Source organism: Macaca fascicularis, chromosome X (assembly GCF_037993035.2).
Source record: "Macaca fascicularis isolate 582-1 chromosome X, T2T-MFA8v1.1".
NCBI lineage: Eukaryota > Metazoa > Chordata > Mammalia > Primates > Cercopithecidae > Macaca > Macaca fascicularis.
Window position 1 is genome coordinate 1,389,954 of NC_088395.1, and position 24,480 is coordinate 1,414,433.

Sequence of the window (24,480 nt, forward strand, 5' to 3'; positions counted from 1 at the left end):
TCTCCTGCCTCAGCCTCCTGAGTAGCTGGGATTACAGACACCTGCCACCACGCCTGGCTAATTTTTGTATTTTTAATAGAGATGGGGTTTCAGCATGTTGGCCAGGCTAATCTTGAACTCCTGACCTCATGATCTGCCCTCCTCGGCCTCCCAAAGTGCTGGGATTGCAGGTGTGAGCCACTGCGCCTGGCACAGGTATCTTTTTATGTGACCATAGATAGCAGGGGCTAAGGAAACAGAGAGGCTATGTGGTGGGCTCAGGGTGCAAAGACTATCATGGAGCATACCAGAAGCCTCCCGGCCCCTGCTGTCTGCCTTTCCGGTGGTCCCTCTCCACTGAACTGCAACTTATCCTAATAAAACCAGGGTTCACACCACCCCTTCCAGGCATGTTCCCAAGTCCCCTCACCCACAGAAGCAGATGCAACCTCTTCTGAACTTCCAACCACCACTGAGTTTTCAACTTTGGTTTAATGTTTAGACCTTCCAATTACAGAACACACACACCCTTGTTATGAGTAAAAGAATAAAGGGAAATAGAGAGCTCTGTATTCATGTTTGTCTTCATATCTTTCCCCTCCAGGTCCCACTCCCCTTCAGAAATAACCTCTGGGAGCTCCTCTGCGGTGGAGCCTCCTTCCAGACACAGGTGAGTTTTATTTTTCTAGTAGGACATACACCCGTCACCACCTTTGTGAATGTCTTGTGGTGTCTCTAACCATATGCCCCACAGTGAGGGGATTTGGATGGATCAATTCTGCTTCAGCCTGTGCTTACACACACTCTTCTGTAAGTATTTTTGTGCATACCTGTGAGAACATTTTCTAGGATAGATTTCTAGGAGAAGAACAGCTGATGTGAAGGGTGTGCATATTTTAAATTGAATGCCTGTATTAGAAAGGAAGTAAGATCTAAAATCAACGATTTAAGTTTCCACCTCAAGGAACTAGAAAAAGAAGAGCAAATTAAATCTAATGGAAGAAGAAAGAAAGAAATCATAAATAATGGATTAGAGTATAAATCAGTGAATTTGAAAACAGGAAATCCATAGAGGACAGAAATCAGTGGAATTGAAAACAGCAAGTCAATAGGCAAAAAAAACCCAACAAAACCATAGGCTTGTTCTTTGAAGTAACAATCAGTGAGACTAATAAGCTTCTGCCCAGGTTAACAACAACAACAAAGAGTGAGAACACAAGTTACTAATACTGCAAATGAAAGAGGAGACATCACTACAGATCCCACAGACATTCAAAAGCTCATAAAGAAATATTATACACAATTCTGCGCCCATAAAATCGATCACCTAGATGAAAAGCACAAAAGGACAAAATCTGACAACTCACACAACAAGAAATAGCCAATCTGAGTAAGCCTATATCTCTTAAAGAAATTGAATCAATAATTTAATAACCTTCCCAAACAAAAGGCTCCAGGCCCTGATGGGTTTACTGATGCATTTTCCCCAACATTTAAGGAAGAAATTATATTGACTCTCTATAATTCCTTCCAGAAGATAGAAACAGAGGCAGTATCACCAAATAGTACCCCAGTAAATTGCACCAATAGGTGCTTGTGGCTAATAGACAAGGGCAACACTCATTCTCATACCCTCATCAACAAGGGTGACAGCAATTTGCCTGAAGGATGAGAAGTTTCAACTTATATTTTCATCACAGCCACAGAGGTTGACATGTTTCTTTCTTTTTTTTTTTTTTTTTTGGCTGAGTCAGAGTTTCCCTCTGTCACCCGGGCTGGAGTGCAGTGGCACGACCTTGGCTCACAGAAGCTTGCACCTCCTGGATTCAAGCAATACTCCCACCTCAGCCTCATGAGTAGCTGGGATTACAGGTGTGCTCCACCACACCAGCTAATTCTTGTAATTATTATTATTATTATTTTTTGAGATGGAGCCTCACTGTGTCGCCCAGGCTGGAGTGCAGTGGTGCGATCTCAGCTCACTGCAAGCTCCGCCTCCCAGGTTCACGCCATTCTCCTGCCTCAGCCTCCGAGTAGCTGGGACTACAGGCGCACGCCACCACGTCCGGCTAGTTTTTTTGTATTTTTAGTAGAGACAGAGTTTCACCGTGTTAGCCAGGGTGGTCTCCATCTCCTGACCTTGTGACCCGCTCGCCTCGGCCTCCCAAAGTGCTGGGATTACAGGTGTAAGCCACCGTACCCGGCCAATTCTTGTATTTTTAATAGAGACAGGATTTCACCATGTTGGCCAGGCTGGTCTCGACCTCCTGACCTCAGCTAATCTGCCCGCCTTGACCTCCCAAAGTGCTGGGATGACAGGCACAAACCCCTGTGCCCGGACAGGCTGGCATGTTTCTACATTGATTGACCACAGGTGTCCTTTTTGGGACATGACTTTGTTAGACATTTATCTGCTGGGCCTTTTGACTCTGTCTTGTTAATGGGATGCTCATAAATATGTATACGTCACAGGAACTGATTATATTTGTGCGGTTTTATTTCTAGGTTCTCTATGCTTAAATCTAGGTGTCTTTTAGTGAATACACCACTGTCCTTTTTTTGGTTGTTGAGACAGAGTTTCACATGGTCACCCAGGCTGGAGTGCAGCGGTGCCATCTCACCTGGGCTCCAATGATCCGCCCCCCTTGGCCTCTCAAAGTGTTGGGATTACAGGCATCTGCTAACAGACCTCAATATAAAACGCAAAACTAGAAAACTTCTAGAAGATAGTAGAGAAGAGAATCTAATTGATCTCAGATCTGGTGGTGATGACTTTTTAGGCACCACAACAAAGGCAGCAACTGGGAAAGAAATGATTGAAAAGTTGGACTTTGTTCGGGTTAAAAATGTCTGGTCTCAGCCGGGTGCAGTGGCTCACGCCTGTCATCCCAGCACTTTGGGAGGCCAAGGCGGGCAGATCACCTGAGGTCAGGAGTTCAAGACCAGCCTGGCCAACATGGTGAAACCCTGTCTCTACTAAAAATATAAAAATTAGCCAGGTATGGTGCCATGTGCCTGTAGGCCGAGCTCCTTGGGAGGCTGAGGCAGGAAAATCACTTGAACCCTGGAGGGAGAGGTTGAAGTGAGCGGAGATTGCACCACTGCACTCTAGCCTGAGCGACAGAGTGAGACTCTGTCTCAAAAATAATAATAATAATAATAATAATAATAATAATAATAATAATAAAGGCAAAAACGTCTGGTCTGCAAAAGACACTGTGAATGGAACGAGAAGTCACAGGCATGGAGAAGATATTTTCAAAACACATATCTGTAACCAGCATGTGGTCAGGTGCACTGGCTCACGCCCGTAATCCCAGCACTTTGGGAGGCCAAGGCGGTGGATCATGAGGTCAGGAGCTGGAGACCAGTTTGGTTAACATGGAGAAACCTCGTCTCCATTAAAAATACAAAAATGAGCTGGGCATGGTGGTGGGCGCCTGTTATCCCAGCTTCTCAGGAGGCTGAGGCAGGAGAATTGCTTGAACCCAGGAGGCCGAGGTTGCAATGAGCCGAGACTGCACCACTGCACTCCAGCCTGGGTGACAGAGTGAGACTCCATCTTAAAAAAAAAAAAAAGCAAGAGCTTGTCTACACAAACAATTTAAAAATATTAGCTGGACATGGTGGTGTACACCTGGAGTCCCAGCTACACAGGGGACTGAGACACGACGATCTCTTGAGGCCCGGAGGTTGAGGCTGCAGTGAGCGATTGTTGTACCACAGCCGCCCCCCGCCCCCAGCTTGGTTGACAGAGCAAGGCCCTGTCTCAAACGAAAAAAAAAAAAAAAAAAAAGGGTGAGTTCATGTCCTTTGCAGGGACATGGATGAAGCTGGAAACTATCATTTTCAGAAACTAAGAGAGGAACAGAGAACCAAACACCGCGTGTTCTCCCCATAAGTGGGAGTCGAACAATGAGAATGCAGGGAGGGGAACATCACATACTGGGGCCTGTCGGGGGGTGGGGGGCTAGGGGAGGGAGAGCATTAGGAGAAACTCCTAATGTAGATGGCAGGTTGACAGGTGCTGCAAACCATCATGGCACGTGTACACCTGTGCAACAAACCTGCACGTTCTGCACATGTATCCCAGAACTTAAAGTATAATAAAAATTAAAATAAAGAACTTTTTTTGTAAAACAAAGAACCAGTATGCAAAATGTGCCAAAAAAACCTCTTCAGACTCAACCACTGGAAAACAAACGGCCGCATTTAAACATGGGCCTCCTCACCAAAGGTGCTTTGCAGGTGGTACATTCGCCTACGAAAAATCACTCCACGTCGTAACTCATCGGGGGATTGCAAATGAATACCGCTGAGACGTGTTAGGTGACGGGTCTGGAGATGACTAAGATCTAGAGATGCCAACGGATGAAATACCGGAACTCTCACTGAAGGCTGGTCACAAGAGAGTCCCTGCACCCTCTGACTTTGAGGTCACTGTGCAGCCTGGAATCAGATTTTCTTTTCTTTTTTTTTTTTTTTTTCTTGAGACTGAATCTTGCTCTGTGGTCCAGGCTGGAGGGCAACGGTGCCGTCTTGGCTCCCTGCAACCTCCACTTCCCGGGTTCAAGTCATTCTCCTGCCTCAGCCTCCAGAGTAGCTGACAGGCACCTGCCACCATGCCTGGCTAAGTTTTGTTATTTTTAGTAGAGACTGGGTTTCTCCATGTTGGTCAGGCTGGTCTCAAACTCCCGACCTCAGGTGATCCACCTGCCTCGACCTCCCAAAGTGCTGCGATCACAGGCGTGAGCCACCGTGCCCGGCCATGTAGTCACATTTTCCTCAAACTTTGGGTTTAGGGGAACCCAGCTTTGGGATTAGGAGAGTCCAGCTTTGGATTTAAGGGATCCCAGTTTTGGGTTTAGGGGAGCTCAGCTTTGGGATTAGGAGAGTACAGCTTTGGGTTTAGGAGAACTCAGTTTTGGGATTAGGAGAGTACAGCTTTGGGTTTAGGAGAACTCAGTTTTGGGATTAGGAGAGTACAGCTTTGGGTTTAGGGGAGCCCAGCTTCCATCCCTCGCACCCTCAAAGTTCCCCATCTTTGTAGACCCAGTGACCTCTGTTACTGTGATAACACCTGCCTCTGAACGAACGCTGTGTTCTACTGACTTGAAAGTGAGCTGCCAACCCCAGTGAACCGGCAGCTGGCAGGCGTCGGGGGAAGAGAGGACCTGCCTGCCTCAGCCTCAGATCACAAGGCAAGAATCCTCGTAGCTAAGCACAAAAACGCGTAGGAAATGCTCTGAGCTCTGTCGCTCTGTGTTGATTTTCCTCTATTGCATAACCCAACCAAACAGACAGTTTGCCCAGCGAGATTTGCATGCTGCCCCCCGTGGACGCCCGTGACGATTTTGAGCCGTGTTCTCTGCAAAGGCAGCGACCGCGTTTCTCTGATTTCCGTATCTCATTCTCAGAGTGTATAACACACGGCTTCACCACGGGCCAGAGCGCGGATTCTGAGAAACACGAGTAGCTCTTTTTAAAACAAAATTAATGTGTGTGTGTACGTGTGTGTGTGCGCGCGTGCACGACGGCTGTTTTTTTAAAGTTTCCAAGTACTTTACCGTGCACACACCTCTCTGGGTGGGGATGTCGGAACAGCAGCTGCAAAATCTACCTCGCTCTGGAAAGCAGGAAGCCACTGTACGTGGAATTAAGCTAATTAACATGAAATGCCCTTCAGTGAAAAAAAAAAACAAAAAATGAAAAAACCCAGTTGTTGACGTGTGGGCCCTTCCCTGCTGCAAAAGAAGAAGGTGCAAATAGCACGTCTTCTGAAAGTTAAGCACTTCTGCCATTACCGAGCCGCAGTGCCAATGGTTACCGGGGGTTACGGCAGACACATTTGTTGAACAGATGAGAGAGAGGAGACAGGAAGGTTTGCAGGCTCCACTTCCTAACAGCCGTTCTCTGTTTAGAGACCGTTGCTCAGGGTTAATTGACGCCGACTTGCCTCATGATAGTTTAATTGTAATGAGGTGGATTTTACTCACCCTGTTTCCAGCCGTGTGCCCAGCGGAGCAGCCAAAGAGAAAGACCCCCGGAGGTGAAACCGAGACGGCCTCAACTATCTTGTTCCTGTCTGAAGTCGAAGCTGGGCTCCCTTAGATCCAAAGCAGGCCTTTCTTAAAACCCAAAGCTGCCCTCCCTCAGACTCAAAAACAGGCTCCGTTAAGAACCAAAGAGAGCCTCCCTTAGACGCAAAGCTGAGCTCCCCAAAACCCAAAGCAGGGGTCCTTTAAACCCAAAGCTGGGGTCCTTTAAACCCAAAGCAGGGTTACCCTAAACCCAAAGCTGACCTCCTCTAAACCCAAAGCTGGGCTCCTTTAAACCCAAAGCAGGGTTACCCTAAACCCAAAGCTGACCTCCTCTAAACCCAAAGCTGGGCTCCTTTAAACCCAAAGCTGGGCTCCTTTAAACCCAAAGCAGGGTTACCCTAAACCCAAAGCTGACCTCCTTTAAACCCAAAGCTGGGCTCCTTTAAACCCAAAGCAGGGTTACCCTAAACCCAAAGCTGACCTCCTCTAAACCCAAAGCTGGGCTCCCTTAAACCCAAAGCTGGACTCCCCTAAACCCAAAGGTGGGCTCCCCTAAACCCAAAGCTGGACTCCCTTAAACCCAAAGCTGGACTCCCCTAAACCCAAAGGTGGGCTCCCCTAAACCCAAAGCTGGACTCCCTTAAACCCAAAGCTGGACTCCCCTAAACCCAAAGCTGGGCTCCTTTAAACCCAAAGCAGGGTTCCCCTAAACCCAAAGCTGGGCTCCCCTAAACCCAAAGCTAAGGTCCCTTAACCACAGAGCTGGGCTCTCCTAAACCCAAAGCTGACCTCCTTTAAACCCAAAGCTGGACTCCCCTAAACCCAAAGCTAAGGTCCCTTAACCACAGAGCTGGGCTCTCCTAAACCCAAAGCTAAGCTCCTTTAAACCAAAAACTGAGCTCCTTTAAACCTAAAGCAGGGTTCCCCTAAACCCAAAGCTAAAGTCTCTTAACCTCAAAGCTGGGCTCTCCTAAACCCAAAGCTGACCTCCTTTAAACCCAAAGCTGGGCTCCTTTAAACCCAAAGCAGGGTTCCCCTAAACCCAAAGCTGGGCTCCCCCAAACCCAAAGCAGGGTTCTCCTAAACCCAAAGCTGGGCTCCCCCAAACCCAAAGCTGGACTCCCCTAAACCCAAAGCTGGGCTCCTTTAAACCCAAAGCTGGGCTCCCCTAAACCCAAAGCTGGGCTCCCCCAAACCCAAAGCTGGACTCCTCTAAACCCAAAGCTGGGCTCCCCTAAACCCAAAGCTGGACTCCCCTAAACCCAAAGCTGGGCTCCCCCAAACCCAAAGCTGGACTCCCCCAAACCCAAAGCTGGGCTCCCCTAAACCCAAAGCTGGACTCCCTTAAACCCAAAGCTGGGCTCCTTTAAACCCAAAGCTGGACTCCCCTAAACCCAAAGCTGGGCTCCCCTAAACCCAAAGCTGGGCTCTCCCAAACCCAAAGCTGGGCTCCCCTAAACCCAAAGCTGGACTCCCCTAAACCCAAAGCTGGGCTCCTTTAAACCCAAAGCTGGACTCCCCTAAACCCAAAGCTGGGCTCCCCCAAACCCAAAGCTGGGCTCCCCTAAACTCAAAGCTGGACTCCCCTAAACCCAAAGCTGGACTCCCCTAAACCCAAAGCTGGGCTCCCCCAAACCCAAAGCTGGGCTCCCCTAAACCCAAAGCTGGGCTCCCCCAAACGCAAAGCTGGACTCCCCCAAACCCAAAGCTGGGCTCCTTTAAACCCAAAGCTGGGCTCCTTTAAACCCAAAGCTGGACTCCCCTAAACCCAAAGCTGGACTCCTTTAAACCCAAAGCTGGGCTCCTCCAAACCCAAAGCTGGGCTCCCCCAAACCCAAAGCTGGGCTCCTTTAAACCCAAAGCTGGGCTCCTTTAAACCCAAAGCTGGGCTCCCCTAAACCCAAAGCTGGACTCCCCTAAACCCAAAGCTGGGCTCCCTTAAACCCAAAGCTGGGCTCCTTTAAACCCAAAGCTAAGCTCCCTTAACCACAGAGCTGGGCTCCCTTAAACCCAAAGCTGAGCTCCTTTAAATGTACAGCTGGGCTTTCCTTAACCACAAATCTGAGTTCTCCTAAACCCAAAGCTGGGCTCCCTTAAACCCAAAGCTGGGCTCCCCTAAACCCAAAGCTGGGCTCCCCCTAAACCCAAAGCTGGGCTCCCCCTAAACCCAAAGCTGAGCTCCTTTAAACTCAAAGCTGGGCTCCCCTAAAACTCAAAGCTGAGCTCCTTTAAACCTACAGCTGGGCTTTCCTTAACCACAAATCTGAGTTCTCCCAAACCCAAAGCTGAGCTCCTTTAAACCCAAACCTGGGCTCCCCTTAAACCCAAAGCTGAGCTCCTTTAAACCCAAAGCTGGGCCCTCATAGACCTAAAGCTGGATTCCCCTAAACCCAGGGAAGATTTTCATCTTTGAACACAAAGGAGCGTGTTTTTCTCTTGTTCCCTGGCTCCAAACCCTCAATGACGGGAACCCTCAGCTGTGACAAGCATCCAGTATATGTATCTCCCCACGGTGTGAGCCAGTTTCGGTCTCTCTCCTGTGAAAGGTAAAAGGATCCCAGGGTACCAGTGATCATCGACAGACACTCGTGTCTTTGTTCTCTTTGTGACCTGAGGGAGGTTCTCAGGTCAACAGAAAAGGATATTTTAAAAGATTTCAAAGCAGGACCCATCCTAGGCTACCCCACAGCACAAGAAATTCACAAAACAGGCCGGGCGCAGTGGCTCACGCCTGTCATCCCAGCACTTTGGGAGCCTGAGGCGGGCGGATTACGAGGTCAGGAGTTTGAGACCAGCCTGGTCAACGTGGTGAAACCCCCGTCTCTTCTAAAAATACAAAAAAACATTAGCTGGGCGTGGTGGCAGGTGCCTGTCATTCCAGCTACTCGGGAGGCTGAGACAGGAGAATTGCTGGAACCAGGGAGGTGGAGGTTGCAGTGAGCTGAGATTGCACCGCTGCACTCCAGCCTCAGCCACAGAGCAAAACCCTGTTAAAAAAAAAAAAAAAGAAGAAGCGGTAGCTGGGGCACCTTTCTGAGCAAAAACTAGAATCTTCCATGTCCTGTTCGAGTCCTGCGTGTTTGCAGATTGACTCTGAAAATCACCTGGTGGGTTCTCAAATGGTTAACCCTGTCATGCACCGATTCCCCTCCTATAGGTAAAAGCTGGAGACAAATAAAGACAGGTGGAGAATTTGTTAAGCAAACATCTGATTCCTTAATGATGTAATAATGTCTTTTTTTTTTTTTTTTTTTTTTAGAGACAAGATTGCACTTGGTTGCTCAGGCTGGTCCCCAACTCCTAGACTCCAGAAATTCTCCTGCCTCAGTTTCCAAAAGTGTCGGGGTTACAGGTCGGAGCCACTGCACCCAGCCCTTAATAATGTCTTATTTCTTCTTTTGAAGGCAGATTCTCACTGGGTCACCCAGGCTGGAGTGCAGTGGCATTGTGGCTGTTCACTGCAAACCTTCACCTCTGGGGTTCAAGCAATTCTCGTGCCTCAGCCTCCTGAGTAGCTGGAACCGCAGGTGGGTGCCACCAAGCCCAGCTAAATTTTTGTCTTTTAGTAAAGATTGACATTTTACCCTGTTGCCCAGGCTGGCCTCAAACTCCTGAGGTCAGGCAATCCCCTTGCCTTGGCCACCCAAAATGCTAGGATTACAGGTGTGAGCCACTGCACCTGGCCCCTTAATGACGTCTTCCTGTAAATTATGGCCAAATGTGTACACATTAATTTAAATATTACCTAATTAACATTTTATTTACTTTTGTTTCTCTTTTATATTGTAATTAAGGCTACATGGATACATAAATTTAAGAATATTTAAATAATATACATAATCCTATAAAGTAATATAATATATAAATTATATATTACAGATCAGATGTTTTTATGTATGATATTTATATAGAATAATTTATTTACAAATTATATAAATTAAACATGTTATATAGTATGCATATTTAATAATTATAATATATTGTATAGTATTACTTATATGTTATATATAATTTATACATATATGTGACATATTGAACATAGCATATATAAAATTATATATGACATATTTTATAGATCACATTATGTGTATATATAATGTATATGTAATTATATGTATAACACATTTTTTCTGTATGTCGTTTTGGGTAGCATCACAAAATATCTTATATAAAAACGGGTGAGGCCGGGTGTGGTGGCTCACACCTGTAATCCCAGCACTTTGGGAGACTGAGGCGGCTGGAACACCTGAGGCCAGGAGTTCCAGACCAGTCTGGCCAACACGGTGAAACCCCATCTCTACTAAAAATACAAAACTAGCCGGGCGTGGTGGCAGGCACCTGTCATCCCAGCTACTCGGGAGGCTGAGGCAGGAGAATCGCTTGAACCCAGGAGGTGGAGGTTGCAGTGAGCGGAGATCGTGCCATTGCACTCCAGCCTGGGTGAAAAGAGTGAAACTCTGTCTCAGAAACAACAACAAAAAATGGTTGCACTGATACAAACTTACGTATGAACGTTCCCTGCAGCACTCTTCGGACAGCCGAAAGGTGGAAACGGCTCAAGCGTCCATCAACAGACAGAGAGATAAACACAACAAGAGCCCACAGCCACACAGTGGAATAGTATACAGCCATGAAAAGGAACAAGGCTCTGACCGAAGGAACAAGGCTCTCTACACTGTGGATGAACTTTGAAGACATGACGCTCAGGGAGAGAAGCCAGACACAGAAGGCCACGTGCTGTAGGATTCCATTGCAATAAAATGCCCAGAACACGCAGATCCATATAGAGAGAAAGGAGATGATCATGGCTGGGGCTGGGGATGGGGAAATGGGAATTGAATTTCCCCCTAAAGGGGTGTTGCCTTTTGGGGGAATGACAAAGTGGTGGAAATAGACAGACGTGGATGTTGCCCAGCACTGTGAATGTCCTAGATGTCCTCCAGTTATTCGCTTTAAAACGGTGAGTTTTCCGTGATGTAAAGTATAATCTCAATAAGAAACGATTGTCTCTTGAAGCAGGAAGGACACATCCCTTACATTTCTGTTTTACTCCCCGTGTCTGAGCTGGCCTTCCACCACACCCTCCTGGCTGACTCCCTGCCCGCCCTGAGTCCTGAATGTTCCTGCATTCTTAATGCTCCACCCTTTTTTTGCTTGGGTTTTCCGGTCTCCCAGACAGCCCAAGCCACGGCCAGGGTGACCCTTTTTCCCCAGGGCAGGGCAGCCCCAGGGCCGAGCTTCCGCTTTTGGGGGACGCAGCGGTCACTGGGGCTGTAGCCAGCCTGGCCTCCTCATCCCTCAGGTCCTCACCGGGGTGTCTGGGGCTCATTGTGCAAGCCTTCCCTGCCTGTGGCCACTATGGCCAATCTGACCTCGGCTGGGTGTGAGTGGAGGGGAAGCGGCGGCCACTGCTGTGTTAACCAGTGACCTCATGGCGTCCGTCAGGAAGCCACAGTGAAAGGCGTCCAGGTTCTCAAGTCCAGCATTGTTTCAATTTCCTCCATCTCTTCCCCGGCCACACACAGCTTCCTTCCTAGCTACCTGGAGTTGACAGGGAAGGAGAGTGCCAAGCGTCCTTGAGTCCTCGGGTGACATCTCCTGTTCCCGGAGCAGACGTCACATTGAATGTCTGCAAATGTTTTCTTGTGCCCCCCGTCCTAGGAAGATGCGCTTATCATCTTTGCACTACGTATGGGGACACTGAGGTGCAGAGGGTGTCAGGAACCTGACCCATGAGTGACAAGGGCATGGTGCTTGGCACCCAGGCCCTAGGTTTTCTGGGCGTATAGAAGATGCCACACTCTGCTTTGCATTAATCTCCAAATACGTGCATCTGAGCAGAAACACACGTGTGCCCCTGAGCCTGAACTCTGCACCTGTCTCTGGCTGCCTGTTTCATCCTCCTTGCCCTCCTGAGGGGATTTCAGGGACCATACAGCATACTGAGAGCTCCTCAAGGAGAAGACACCTGAGGTGTATCATCCTGGTCCTCCCTGAGGCTGGAGCATGGTCCTGGCCTACTGGGCAGGTGCATTTGCACCTGCTCTTCACAGGGGTTGGGGACAAGTCAGAATACAGGTTAAAAAAAAAAAAAAAAAAGAGGAGGCCGGGCACGGTGGCTCACACCTGTAATCCCAGCACTTTGGGAGGTCGAGGTGTGTGGATCGCCTGAGGTCGGGAGTTCCAGACCAGCCTGAGCAACATGGAGAAATCCCGTCTCTACTAAAAATAAGCCGGGTGTGGTGGTGCACGCCTGTAATCCCAGCTACTTGGGAGGCTGAGGCATGAGAATTGCTTGAACCCGGGAGGCAGAGGTTATGGTGATCTGAGATCACGCCATTGCACTCTCCAGCCTGTGCAAGAAGAGCAAAACTCCGTCTCAAAAAAAAAAAAAATAATAATCATCATAATAAAACATTAAAAAAAAGAAGAAAAGTGGGTCTCAACAGGGTGCCCAGTGTATTACCGAACAGCTGAGCCCCTCAGGAGCTCCTCAACCTGCCTCAGTTATTATTGGAGAGGCAGAAAGAGCCAAGGAATCTCACTGCCTGTTTCTGCTGTAAACCACCCTGCTGGGAAGGGGTGGATGCAAAGCTACCAACTGACCACAACTCACACGCTGGGGTGGTGTTTCCCCTGCTCGCTCTCAGGCACAGACGACGTGATCATGCCAGCTCCCTTGGTATGCTATTCCACCTGGCTCTGTGGCAGGCTGTGTCTCCACAGCGGTGGGACCAACTCACGGATATCTGTTGCCCTAACTCCTGTGGCTCCTCTTCCCCGTGCAGCTCCTCATGCCTGTCTGCACCCAGCACGGTCTTGAGTGACACCTTCAACCCTCCTTCTTGTGGCATCAGCCCACCATGGACCTGCCGGAGCCTCTTGGAAATCTGCATTTCATTCCAGCCCATGGGTGACAGCTCCTGCCTCCATGAAGACCCTCTCTTCCCCACCAGATACCTGCTGCAAACTCCTTTGAGTCTGCTTTCCTTAGCTTAGAGCTGTGCACCCAGGGCGGTCTTGGTCAATGCAGGGTGTGTGTGTGTGTGTGTGTGTGTGTGTGTGAGACACAGGACATTCCCAATGACTGTGGAGGGAATGAATGGGTGCATGTATGAATAACACTCAGGGTGTCCACACAAATGTAGAGAGAATGAATGAATGACACCCAGAGATTCATTCCCACAAATGTGGAGGGAATGAATGAATGATACTCAGGGATTCCCCACAAATGTGGAGGGAATGAATGAATGACACTCAGAATTCAGTCCCACAAATGTGGAGGGAATGAATGAATGACACCCAGGATTCACTTCCACAAATGTAGAGAGAATGAATGAATGATACCCAGGGATTCCCTACAAATGTGGAGGGAATGAATGTATGACACCTAAGGATTCCCTACAAATGGAGAGGGAATGAATAACACTCAGAGATTTGCTCCTGCAAATGTGGAGAGAATGAATCAACAACACCAAGATTCATTCCCACAAATGTGGAGGGAATGAATGAATGACATCAGGGTTCACTCCCGCAAATATAGAGGGAATGAATGAATGACACCCAGGATTCACTTCTGAAAATGTAGAGAAAATGAATGAATGATACCCAGGGATTCCTCACAAATGTGGAGGGAATGAATGAATGACACCCAGGATTCACTTCTGAAAATGTAGAGAGAATGAATGAATGATACCCAGGGATTCCCCACAAATGTGGTGGGAATGAATGAATGATGTCGAGGGATTCCCGCAAATGTGGAGGGAATGAATGAATGACACCCAGGATTCACTTCTGCAAATGTAGAGAGAATGAATGAAAGACACCCAGATATTCCCTGCAAGTGTGGAGGGAATGAAAGAATGACACATAAGGATTCCCCAGAAATGTGGAGGGAATGAATGAATGACACCCAGAGATTCATTCCTGCAAATGTGGAGGGAATGAACGAATGAGTAACACACAGGCCTTGCTTGATAAACGAATGGGTGAATGCATAAATGAAAGAATGACGTGCAAGGTTTTCTCCCTAAAAGTGGAGTGAATGAAAGAGTCAATGCGTGATGCCCACTAGTTCTTGACAAGTGTAGAGCAAATGAGGAGATGAATGAATGAATGAATGCCACTGTGAGAATGTAGAGTGAATGAGTGATGGAATGTGTGGAGGAAATGAGGAAAAGAGTGAATGAATGCCACTCTGAGAATGCAGAGTGAATGAGTGATGGAATGTGTGGAGGAAATGAGGAAATGAGTGAATGAATGCATGCCACTCTGAGAAGGCAGAGTGAATGAGTGATGGAATGTGTGGAGGAAATGAGAAAAAGAATGAATGAATGAATGAATGCCACTCTGAGAAGGCAGAGTGAATGAGTGATGGAATGTGTGGAGGAAATGAGGAGATGAATGAATGAATGAATGCATGCCACTGTGAGAATGCAGAATGAATGAGTGATGGAATGTGTGGAGCAAATGAGGAAATGAGTGAATGAATGCATGCCACTGTGAGAATGCAGAGTGAATGAGTGATGGAATGTGTGGAGGAAATGAGGAGATGAATGAATGAATGAATGCATGCCACTGTGAGAATGCAGAATGAATGAGTGATGGAATGTGCGGAGCAAATGAGGAAAGGAGTGAATGAATGCCACTCTGAGAATGCAGAGTGAATGAGTGATGGAATGTGTGGAGGAAATGAGGAGATGAGTGAATGAATGAAGGCCACTGTGAGAATGCAGAGTGAATGAGTGATGGAATGTGTGGAGGAAATGAGGAAATGAATGAAGGAATGAATGCCACTCTGAGAATGCAGAGTGAATGAGTGATGGAATGCGTGGAGGAAATGAGGAAATGAATGAAGGAAAGAATGCCACTCTGAGAATGCAGAGTGAATGAGTGATGGAATGTGTGGAGGAAATGAGGAGATGAGTGAATGAATGAATGAAGGCCACTCTGAGAATGCAGAGTGAATGAGCGATGGAATGTGTGGAGGAAATGAGGAAATGAATGAAGGAATGAATGCCACTGTAAGAATGCAGAATGAATGAGTGATGGAATGTGTGGAGGAAATGAGGAGATGAGTGAATGAATGAATGCCACTGTGAGAATGCAGAGTGAATGAGTGATGGAATGTGTGGAGCAAATGAGGAAAGGAGTGAATGAATGAATGAATGCCACTCTGAGAAGGCAGAGTGAATGAGTGATTGAATGTGTGGAGGAAATGAGGAAATGAGTGAATGATGAATGCCACTCTGAGAAGGCAGAGTGAATGAGTGATTGAATGTGTGGAGGAAATGAGGAAATGAGTGAATGATGAATGCCACTGTGAGAATGCAGAGTGAATGAGTGATGGAATGTGTGGAGGAAATGAGGAAATGAGTGAATGAATGAATGCCACTGTGAGAATGTAGAGTGAATGAGTGATGGAATGTGTGGAGGAAATGAGGAAAAGAGTGAATGAATGCCACTCTGAGAATGCAGAGTGAATGAGTGATGGAATGTGTGGAGGAAATGAGGAAATGAGTGAATGAATGCATGCCACTCTGAGAAGGCAGAGTGAATGAGTGATGGAATGTGTGGAGGAAATGAGAAAAAGAATGAATGAATGAATGAATGCCACTCTGAGAAGGCAGAGTGAATGAGTGATGGAATGTGTGGAGGAAATGAGGAGATGAATGAATGAATGAATGCATGCCACTGTGAGAATGCAGAATGAATGAGTGATGGAATGTGTGGAGCAAATGAGGAAATGAGTGAATGAATGCATGCCACTGTGAGAATGCAGAGTGAATGAGTGATGGAATGTGTGGAGGAAATGAGGAGATGAATGAATGAATGAATGCATGCCACTGTGAGAATGCAGAATGAATGAGTGATGGAATGTGCGGAGCAAATGAGGAAAGGAGTGAATGAATGCCACTCTGAGAATGCAGAGTGAATGAGTGATGGAATGTGTGGAGGAAATGAGGAGATGAGTGAATGAATGAAGGCCACTGTGAGAATGCAGAGTGAATGAGTGATGGAATGTGTGGAGGAAATGAGGAGATGAGTGAATGAATGAATGAAGGCCACTCTGAGAATGCAGAGTGAATGAGCGATGGAATGTGTGGAGGAAATGAGGAAATGAATGAAGGAATGAATGCCACTCTGAGAATGCAGAGTGAATGAGTGATGGAATGCGTGGAGGAAATGAGGAAATGAATGAAGGAAAGAATGCCACTCTGAGAATGCAGAGTGAATGAGTGATGGAATGTGTGGAGCAAATGAGGAGATGAGTGAATGAATGAATGCATGCCACTGTGAGAATGCAGAGTGAATGAGTGATGGAATGTGTGGAGGAAATGAGGAGATGAGTGAATGAATGAATGAAGGCCACTCTGAGAATGCAGAGTGAATGAGCGATGGAATGTGTGGAGGAAATGAGGAAATGAATGAAGGAATGAATGCCACTGTAAGAATGCAGAATGAATGAGTGATGGAATGTGTGGAGGAAATGAGGAGATGAGTGAATGAATGAATGCCACTGTGAGAATGCAGAGTGAATGAGTGATGGAATGTGTGGAGCAAATGAGGAAAGGAGTGAATGAATGAATGCCACTGTGCGAATGCAGAGTGAATGAGTGATGGAATGGACAGAAGGTGGTAGGGGCAGTGTGGACGTTGGCCCCAACGCCTCCCTCTGACCCATTTGGTCCAGCTCGCCACTGGCCCTGACCTCTCCGCTGCATCCATGGAAACTGTGCACCCAGCACCCCTTTTCCCCGGGGTCACTCCCGCTCTGGGCTGTGTGGTTCTCTCGGACTGTCAATCAATGAGGAGAAGGGTGTGGTCCAAGTCTGTCAATCACTGAGGATGGGGGAGCGTGGTCTAAGCCTGTCAATCACTGAGGATGGGGGAGTGTGGTCCACGCCTGTCAATCACTGAAGATGGGGGTGTGGCCCAAGCCTGTCAATCACTGAAGATGGGGGAGTGTGGTCCAAGCCTGTCAATCACTGAGGATGGGGGAGTGTGGTCCACGCCTGTCAATCACTGAAGATGGGGGGGTGTGGCCCAAGCCTGTCAATCACTGAAGATGGGGGTGTGGCCCAAGCCTGTCAATCACCCAAGAGAGGGGTGTGGCCCAAGCCTGGCCAGTTAGGGGGTCCGTCACCCTGTTCATAAAAATTATTGCAAGCAGTGGTCATTTGTCTCTGACGTGGCCGGTCGGAACCCTTCAAGAGGTGTGACTTGTGGGTGCCAGGAGAGTGAGGGTCCCCTTTTTGATTCTGTTCTGAAAAGATGGGGACCCCAGACTACCAGAGACCCTCTTTCCATTCCTATAGAGAAGGTGGGCTTCCTGAAGTCATTCCACACCCTGCAGCTGAGGGAGGCAGAAAAAAGTGGGGCTGAAACGTGGGAAGAGAGAAAGAGAAAGAGGAGAGACTGATGGCCGTTTAAGCTCCTGGATCCAGCCATGCCTGAAGTCCTCATAGAAATCCTAATTATCCAATTTGACACTTTCCACCTTGCCTTCAGCTAGCTCGACTCAAGTTTCTATCGCTCGCCATAGAAGACAGTTGTGCCTCAAGCACTAGAGGCAGGCAGGCTGAGGTCCCAGTTGGGGGACAGAATACTCCTAGTTCCAGCAAAAGGTCCCTACGGAGCCCATGCCACCTGCCCTGGGCTGAAGCATGGTTATTTCAAAGGCAGTCACGCATCGTTCATCACTAATTCCCCAGTGCAGTGGTTCAAGGCTAACAAGCAGCACCCAGCGCCCACCTCTGCCTCTTTCTGGTTGTAGGTCTTGAACACAGCCCCCCTGCTGGCTCCATGTTCGCCTCAGTTTCCCTTAATGGTAAAACAGGGACGATCGTCATAGCACCTGTCTCACGAAGTTTCGAAAATCCCAGAGACAAGGCTGGGTGCACGTGGCTCACACCTGTCATCCCAGGCACTTTGGGAGACAGAGGCGGGCAGATCACCTGAGGTCGGAAGTTCGAGACCAGCCTGGCCAACATAGTGAAACCCCATCTCTACTAAAATACAAAAAATTAGCCGGGCGTGGTGGCGAGTGCCTGTCACCCCAACTACTCAGGAGGCTGAGGCAGGAGAATCACTTGAATCCGGGAGGGGGAGGTTGCAGTGAGCTGAGATCGCCGTGCTACTGTACTCCAGCCTGGGCGACAGAGCGAGACTTCGTCGAAAGAAAGGATAAAGGAAAAGGAAAGGAAAGAAGGAAGGAAAGAAGGAAGGAAAGAAAGGAAGGAAGGAAAGAAAGGAAGGAATGAAAGAAAGGAAGGAAGGAAAGAAAGAGAGAGAGAAAGAGAAAGAGAGAGAAAGAAAGAAAGAAAAGAAAGAAAGAAAATCCCAGAGATAAAGACCTTGCAAAAGTGGCTGCTGCATCCTGTGCACTCAATTGACGTCAACTATTTTTATTTGCGAAAACCAAGAACAACGTCTCCTCCCCGCAAAACAAAAGCAAAATAAAAGCAGAAGACAGGTGTGAAGATTTCTGGGAGAGCACATTTTCAAGAAGGTGGACTTTTTCCATCTTTTTCTAGGCCAACCTCAGCCCTGTCTGTGACCCTCGAGAGCTTGTGCAGAGTGCGTGGCCCCTATCTTGAGGGTGTGTGTCATTTTGCAGGACTCTGGTGAGCCCGGGTTAAAAAAATCACACACCCCAAAGGCAGGCCGAGCTGAGGGCTCTCTCTGCCATTCAACCGCATCTCTGGCCCGGATCTGCTCTGTTGCTGGGGTATTTCTGCAGGGCGGCCTCTCCTCTGTGAACACCCCCAGGTCCCCGTGACTTACAGCGGCGGCCGCAGGGAGGGCAGACGTCCGTCCCGGGTGAGGCTGGTCTTGTGGTGTTTGTCCGAGCAGCCGTCAAGCTGGGCAGGGGGTCCTTGGGGACGCTCCTCCTCCTGGTCCAGAGGTGGCTGCCCTATGGCAGTGTGCTTGCACAGGGGCAGGAGTGCAGGGCCAGCTCTCTGCTCTGCTGGGAAAAAAAAAATCCCACTGGTTGTGCCTGCACCACACCCTGAGACAGACACGAGCAGCCTCCAGAGACCCAGCGAGCTGCTCTCAGCCGCGATCTGTCATCTGCAGACTGAACTTGGTGCACGGTGGTTATGAAACAGGCCAGACTGACAATAGATGGGAAAAGTTCCTCTTTTTGGCCCTGGGCCCCAGGGAGCAGGGTCAGACCATCACAGGGGGATTTTACGTGTTTTTCTCCTGATGCGATATTTTTCAAAACGGCTTTTTTTTTTAAATGAGTTTGGCCTCCATGTATGCAGGACCATTGCCTCAGAAGAGTTAGTGTAGGATTCGAAAATGGGTTAAATTTAAGGACAGCTTCTCTTGCCTATATTGGATATGACTTTATGCTTTAGGTGAAAATACTAATTTTTAAAAATATGTATGTCCACAGTCGCTATTTTTTTTTTCTTTCTTTTTTTTTTTGAGACGGAGTCTCCCTCTGTCGCCCAGGCTGGAGTGCAGTGGCGCGATCTCGGCTCACTGCAAGCTCCGCCTCCCGGGTTCACGCCATTCTCCTGCCTCAGCCTCCCGAGTAGCTGGGACTACAGGCGCCCGCCACCTCGCCCGGCTAGTTTTTTTGTATTTTTTAGTAGAGATGGGGTTTCACCGTGTTAGCCAGGATGGTCTCGATCTCCTGACCTCGTGATCCGCCCGTCTCGGCCTCCCAAAGTGCTGGGATTACAGGCTTGAGCCACCGCGCCCGGCCTTTTTTTTCTTTTGAGACTGAGTCTCGCTCTGCTTTCCAAGCTGGAATGCAATGGTACCGTCTCAGCTCACTGTGACATCTGCCTCCCAGGTTCAGATGATTCTCCCTCGGCTTCCCAAGTAGCTGGGATAACAGGCATACACCACCACATCCAGCTATTTTTCTTTTTTGTATTTTTTTTATTTTTAGTAGAGGCAGGGTTTCATCATGTTGGTCAGGCTGGTCTCCAACTCCTGACCTCAGGTGATCCACCCGCCTCAGCCTCCGAACGTTCTAGGATTACAGGGGTGAGCCACCACGCCCGTCTGTATATTCACTATTTAAAAGCGGTGCTCATTGAATTATGCTAAGACAGTTTTTATTTGGAAGCTTGAGGCTGCCGTGAGCTGAACGACACGGTACTGACTAAACTGAACTGAACCGAACAACTCACACCACTGCACTTCCAGCCTGGGTGACAGACAGAGCAGGATCCTGTCTCAAAAATAAAAGGGAGAGCCCTTAATGCAAACAGCTAGCTCAGGGTATATTTTGTGCAGTTTCTGTCTGTTACAGGCTGAATGGTACCCTCCCAAATTCACACGTTAAAGTCCTAAGCCCTAGGACCACACGATGTGGCTGTATTTAGAGATTACTTCTTTGTAGAGTTGACGACGGTAAAATGAGGTCACTAGGAGTGGGCCCTGATCCAATAGGACTGGTGTCCTCATAAGAAGAGGAGACGAGACCGGGCACGGTGGCTCAAGCCTGTAATCCCAGCACTTTGGGAGGCCGAGACGGGCGGATCACGAAGTCAGGAGATCGAGACCATCCTGGCTAACACGGTGAAACCCCGTCTCTACTAAAAAATACAAAAAAACTAGCCGGGCGAGGTGGTGGGCGCCTGTAGTCCCAGCTACTCGGGAGGCTGAGGCAGGAGAATGGCGGGAACCCGGGAGGCGGAGCTTGCAGTGAGCTGAGATCCGGCCACTGCACTCCAGCCTGGGTGACAGAGCGAGACTCCGTCTCAAAAAAAAAAAAAGAAAAAAAGAAGAGGAGACGAGGACAGGGACACACACAGAGGAGCAACCCTGTGAGGACACAGGGAGAAGACGGCGTCTCCAAGCCCAGGAGAGAGGCCTCAGGAGGAACCAGCCCTGCCCACACCTGGATCTCAGACTTCCAGCCTCCAGGACTGTGGGAGAATCAATGTCTGTTGTTTATAAGCCGCCCAGTCTATGGTATTCTGTGATAGCAGCCTGAGATGGACTAAGACATCCCATAAGAGGAGGAGATGAGGACACAGACACACACAGAGGGACGACCCCGTGAGGACACAGGGAGAAGACGGTGTCTCCAAGCCCAGGAGAGAGGCCTCAGGAGGAACCAGCCCTGCCCACACCTGGATCTCAGACGTCCAGCCTCCAGGACTGTGGGAGAATCAATGTCTGTTGTTTCTAACCACCCAGTCTGCCGTGTTTTATTATGGTGGTCGAACTGACTGCCCCTTCACTCTGAAGCAGGTGGGAGAAGGCGAACGTCGGGGAAGCTGCAGAAACCTGGGCCGAAAGGAAGGGAACGTGGGTGCCACTGGCTTGTGCCTGCTGTCGAATTCCGAAGACCGTCTCGAGGCCATCGCCGTCGGGAGTCACGCTCCCCGGCCTGGCTTCTCGGTAGAGACAGTGCGTTACAGGGTGGGAAATGGTTGTTAACCGTGGTGCCCCGCCTTGGGGTTGGGGAGCCACCCGAGAAGGCACACACAGCCACAGCCACAGCCACAGCCACAGCCACAGCCACAGCCACAGCCCTCCCGGGTGCGGCTCCCTGGGATTCCGCCCTCTGCCCTTACACACGGTTTCTCTGTCGCTGCTCGGTTCACAGGAAGCAACTTGTCTGCTGTTCCCAAATCTACTTCTGGGGGCCTCTGTCCTCTGCTCTTTTCCCGGAGGGAACAGGCTGGGAAGGAGACTGGTGTCCCCTTAAAGCATTCAGGCAGCCACCACTTCAGACGGACCAGTCATTCGCAGATAACTAGGACATGGGGTCATGTTCAACACCGCTTCCCGTGACTCTCCTTCCTTCCTTCCTTCCTTCCTTCCTTCCTTCCTTCCTTCCTTCCTTCCTTCCTTCCTTCCTCCCTCCCTCCCTCCCTCCCTCCCTCCCTCCCTTCCTTCCTTCCTTCCTTCCTTCCTTCCTTCCTTCCTTCCTCCCTTCCTTCCTTCCTCCCACTCTCCCTTCCTTCCTTCCTTCCTTCCTTCCTTCCTTCCTTCCTCCCTTCCTTCCTTCCTCCCTTCCTTCCTCCCTCCCTCCCTCCCTTCCTTCCTTCCTTCCTCCCTTCCTTCCTCCCTTCCTTCCTTCTTTCCTTCCTTCCTTCCTTCCTTCTTTCCCTTTCTTTCTCTTTCTTTCTTTCTCTCTCTCTCTCTCTTTCTTTCTTTCTTTCTGTCTCTCCTTCCTTCCTTCCTTCCTTCCTTCCTTCCTTCCTTCCTTCTTTCCCTTTCTTTCTCTTTCTTTCTTTCTTTCTTTGCCTCTCCTTCCTTCCTTTCTTTCCTTCCTTCATTTCTCTTTCTTTCTCTCTTTCTTTCTTTCTCGTCTTTCTTTCTCTTTCTCTCCTTCCTTCCTTTCTTTCCTTCCTTCCTTTCCTTCCTTCCTTCCTTCTTCCTTTTTCTTTCTTTCTCTTTCTTTCTTTCTCTTCTTCCTTCCTTCTTTCCTTCCTTCTTTCTTTCTTTCTTTCTCTCCTTCCTTCCTTCCTTTCTTTCCTTCCTTCCTTTCCTTCCTTCCTTCCTTCTTCCTTTTTCTTTCTTTCTCTGTCTTTCTTTCTCTTCTTCCTTCTTTCCTTCCTTCTTTCTTTTTCTTTCTTTCTCTTTCTTTCTTTCTCTCCTTCCTTCCATCCTTCCTTCCTTCTTTCCTTCCTTCTTTCTTTCTTTGTTTCTTTCTTTCTCTCCTTCCTTCCTTCCTTCCTTTGTTTCCTTCCTTCCTTCCTTCCTTCCTTCCTTCCTTCCTTCCTCTCTCTCTCTTTCCCTCCTTCCCTCCCTCCTTTCTTTCTTTCTTTCTTTCTTTCTTTCTTTCTTTCTTTCTTTCTTTCTTTCTTTCTTTCTTTCTTTCTTTCTTTCTTTCTTTCTTTCTTTCTTTCCTTCTTTCTTTCCTTTTGAGATGGAGTCTCGCTCTGTCACCCAGGCTGGAGTGCAGTGGCACAACCTTGGCTCACTGCAACCTCCGCCTCCCTGGTTCAAGTAATTCTGCCTCAGCCTCCCACGTAGCTGGGACTACAGGCGCCTGCCGCCACGCCCAGCTACTTTTTGTATTTTTAGTAGAGACGGGGTTTCACCATGTTGGCCAGGATGGTCTTGATCTCTTAACGTCGTGATCCGCCCGCCTCGGCCTCCCAAAGTGCTGAGATTACAGGCGTGAGCCACTGCACCTGGCCGAGTATTTTTAATATTAGTGTTTTAGGAACTCAGTCACTCCACTAGCCAACCAGCATGGACAGAAACGCAAACATCAGGCCCAGCGCAGTGAGTGGCTCACAGTTGAAATTCCAGCACTTTGGGAGGCTGAGGTGGGTGGATCACTTGAGGTCAGGAGTTCAAGACCAGTCTGATTAATATGGTGAAACCCCGTCTCTACTTAAAACACAAAAATTAGCCAGGCGTGGTGGCAGGTGCCTGTCATCCCAGCTCCTCAGGAGGCTGAGGCAGGAGAATCGCTTGAACCCGGGAGAGGGAGGTTGCAGTGAGCCGAGATCGCACCACCGCACCTCAGCCTGGGGGACAAGAGTAAACCCTGTTTCTAAATAAATAAATAAATAAATAGTATGCTGACAAGGAAATATGGCTCTTTCTGTTTGTCATAGTGGCTGGCATCTCCAAGAAGGTACCGGACTTGCTGAGGTGTGGAGTGAGGTAGCACACAGGCTGGTGACAGATGGTTGGTTTGGGGGAAGTGGGACGGCGAGGGGCGTGTTGGGGCGGGCTTGGAGGCCTGTGGGCGTCAGACAGGCAGCTTAGGGGGTCCTGGCCGTCCAGGAAGCTGTGAGTATTTGGTTTGGCGGCAGCTGAACCCAGGCAGCGGGGCCGAGGAGGTAAGAAGCAGAGATGGATAGGCAGCAACCCTGCCGGATGCCAGCCACAGCAGACACAGATAGCACGAAGGATAAAAATAAAGACCGACTGCTCCTTCCAACCTGATTCCTGCTTTGACCTGGAGACTCAAGGTGCTGCTGAACTTTGAACAGCACCCACAGTGTTAGAAAACTATGAAGGAGGGTCAGCCCGTCTTGGTGATAGCCCCCAGAGGTGACCTCCCAACACCCACCAGATGCACAACAGCCAACCCCGTTTTTGTTTTTTCCGACGGAGTTTTCCTCTTGTCGCCCAGGCTGCAGTGCAATGGCACGATCTTGGTTCACCGCAACCTCCCGTGTTCAAGCAATTCTCCTGCCTCAGCCTCCCGAGTAGCTGGGATGACAGGCACGCACCACCACGTCTGGCTAATTTTTGTGTTTTTAGTAGAGATGGGGTTTCACTATGTTGCCCAGGCTGGTCTCAAACTCCTGATCTCGTGATCTGCCCTCCTCGGCCTCCCCAAAGTGCTGGGATTACAGGTGTGAGCCACTGCGCCCAGCCCTCTGTTGTTTCCTGAGATGGAGTCTCGCTCTTGTTGCCCAGGCTGGAGTGCAGTGGCACGATCTCGGCTCGCTGCAACCTCCGCTTCTCAGGTTCAGGCGATTCTCCTGCCTCAGCCTCCCGAGTAGCTGGGATTACA

General features: G+C 48.9%; 1 protein-coding gene across 2 annotated transcripts in view; it reads right to left on the minus strand.

The window, feature by feature from the left end:
• LOC102115913 (P2Y receptor family member 8) overlaps window positions 1-24,480 on the minus strand; it is a 72,324-nt gene that overhangs the window by 14,991 nt on the left and 32,853 nt on the right. The window contains exon 2 of one of the 2 annotated variants that reach the window (XM_065538735.2): window positions 18,807-18,987. The exons of the other annotated variant lie outside the window; for it this stretch is intronic. The gene's annotated coding sequence lies outside the window, so the exon portion shown is untranslated. The remainder of the gene's footprint in view (window positions 1-18,806; window positions 18,988-24,480) is intronic. 2 annotated transcript variants of the gene reach the window in all.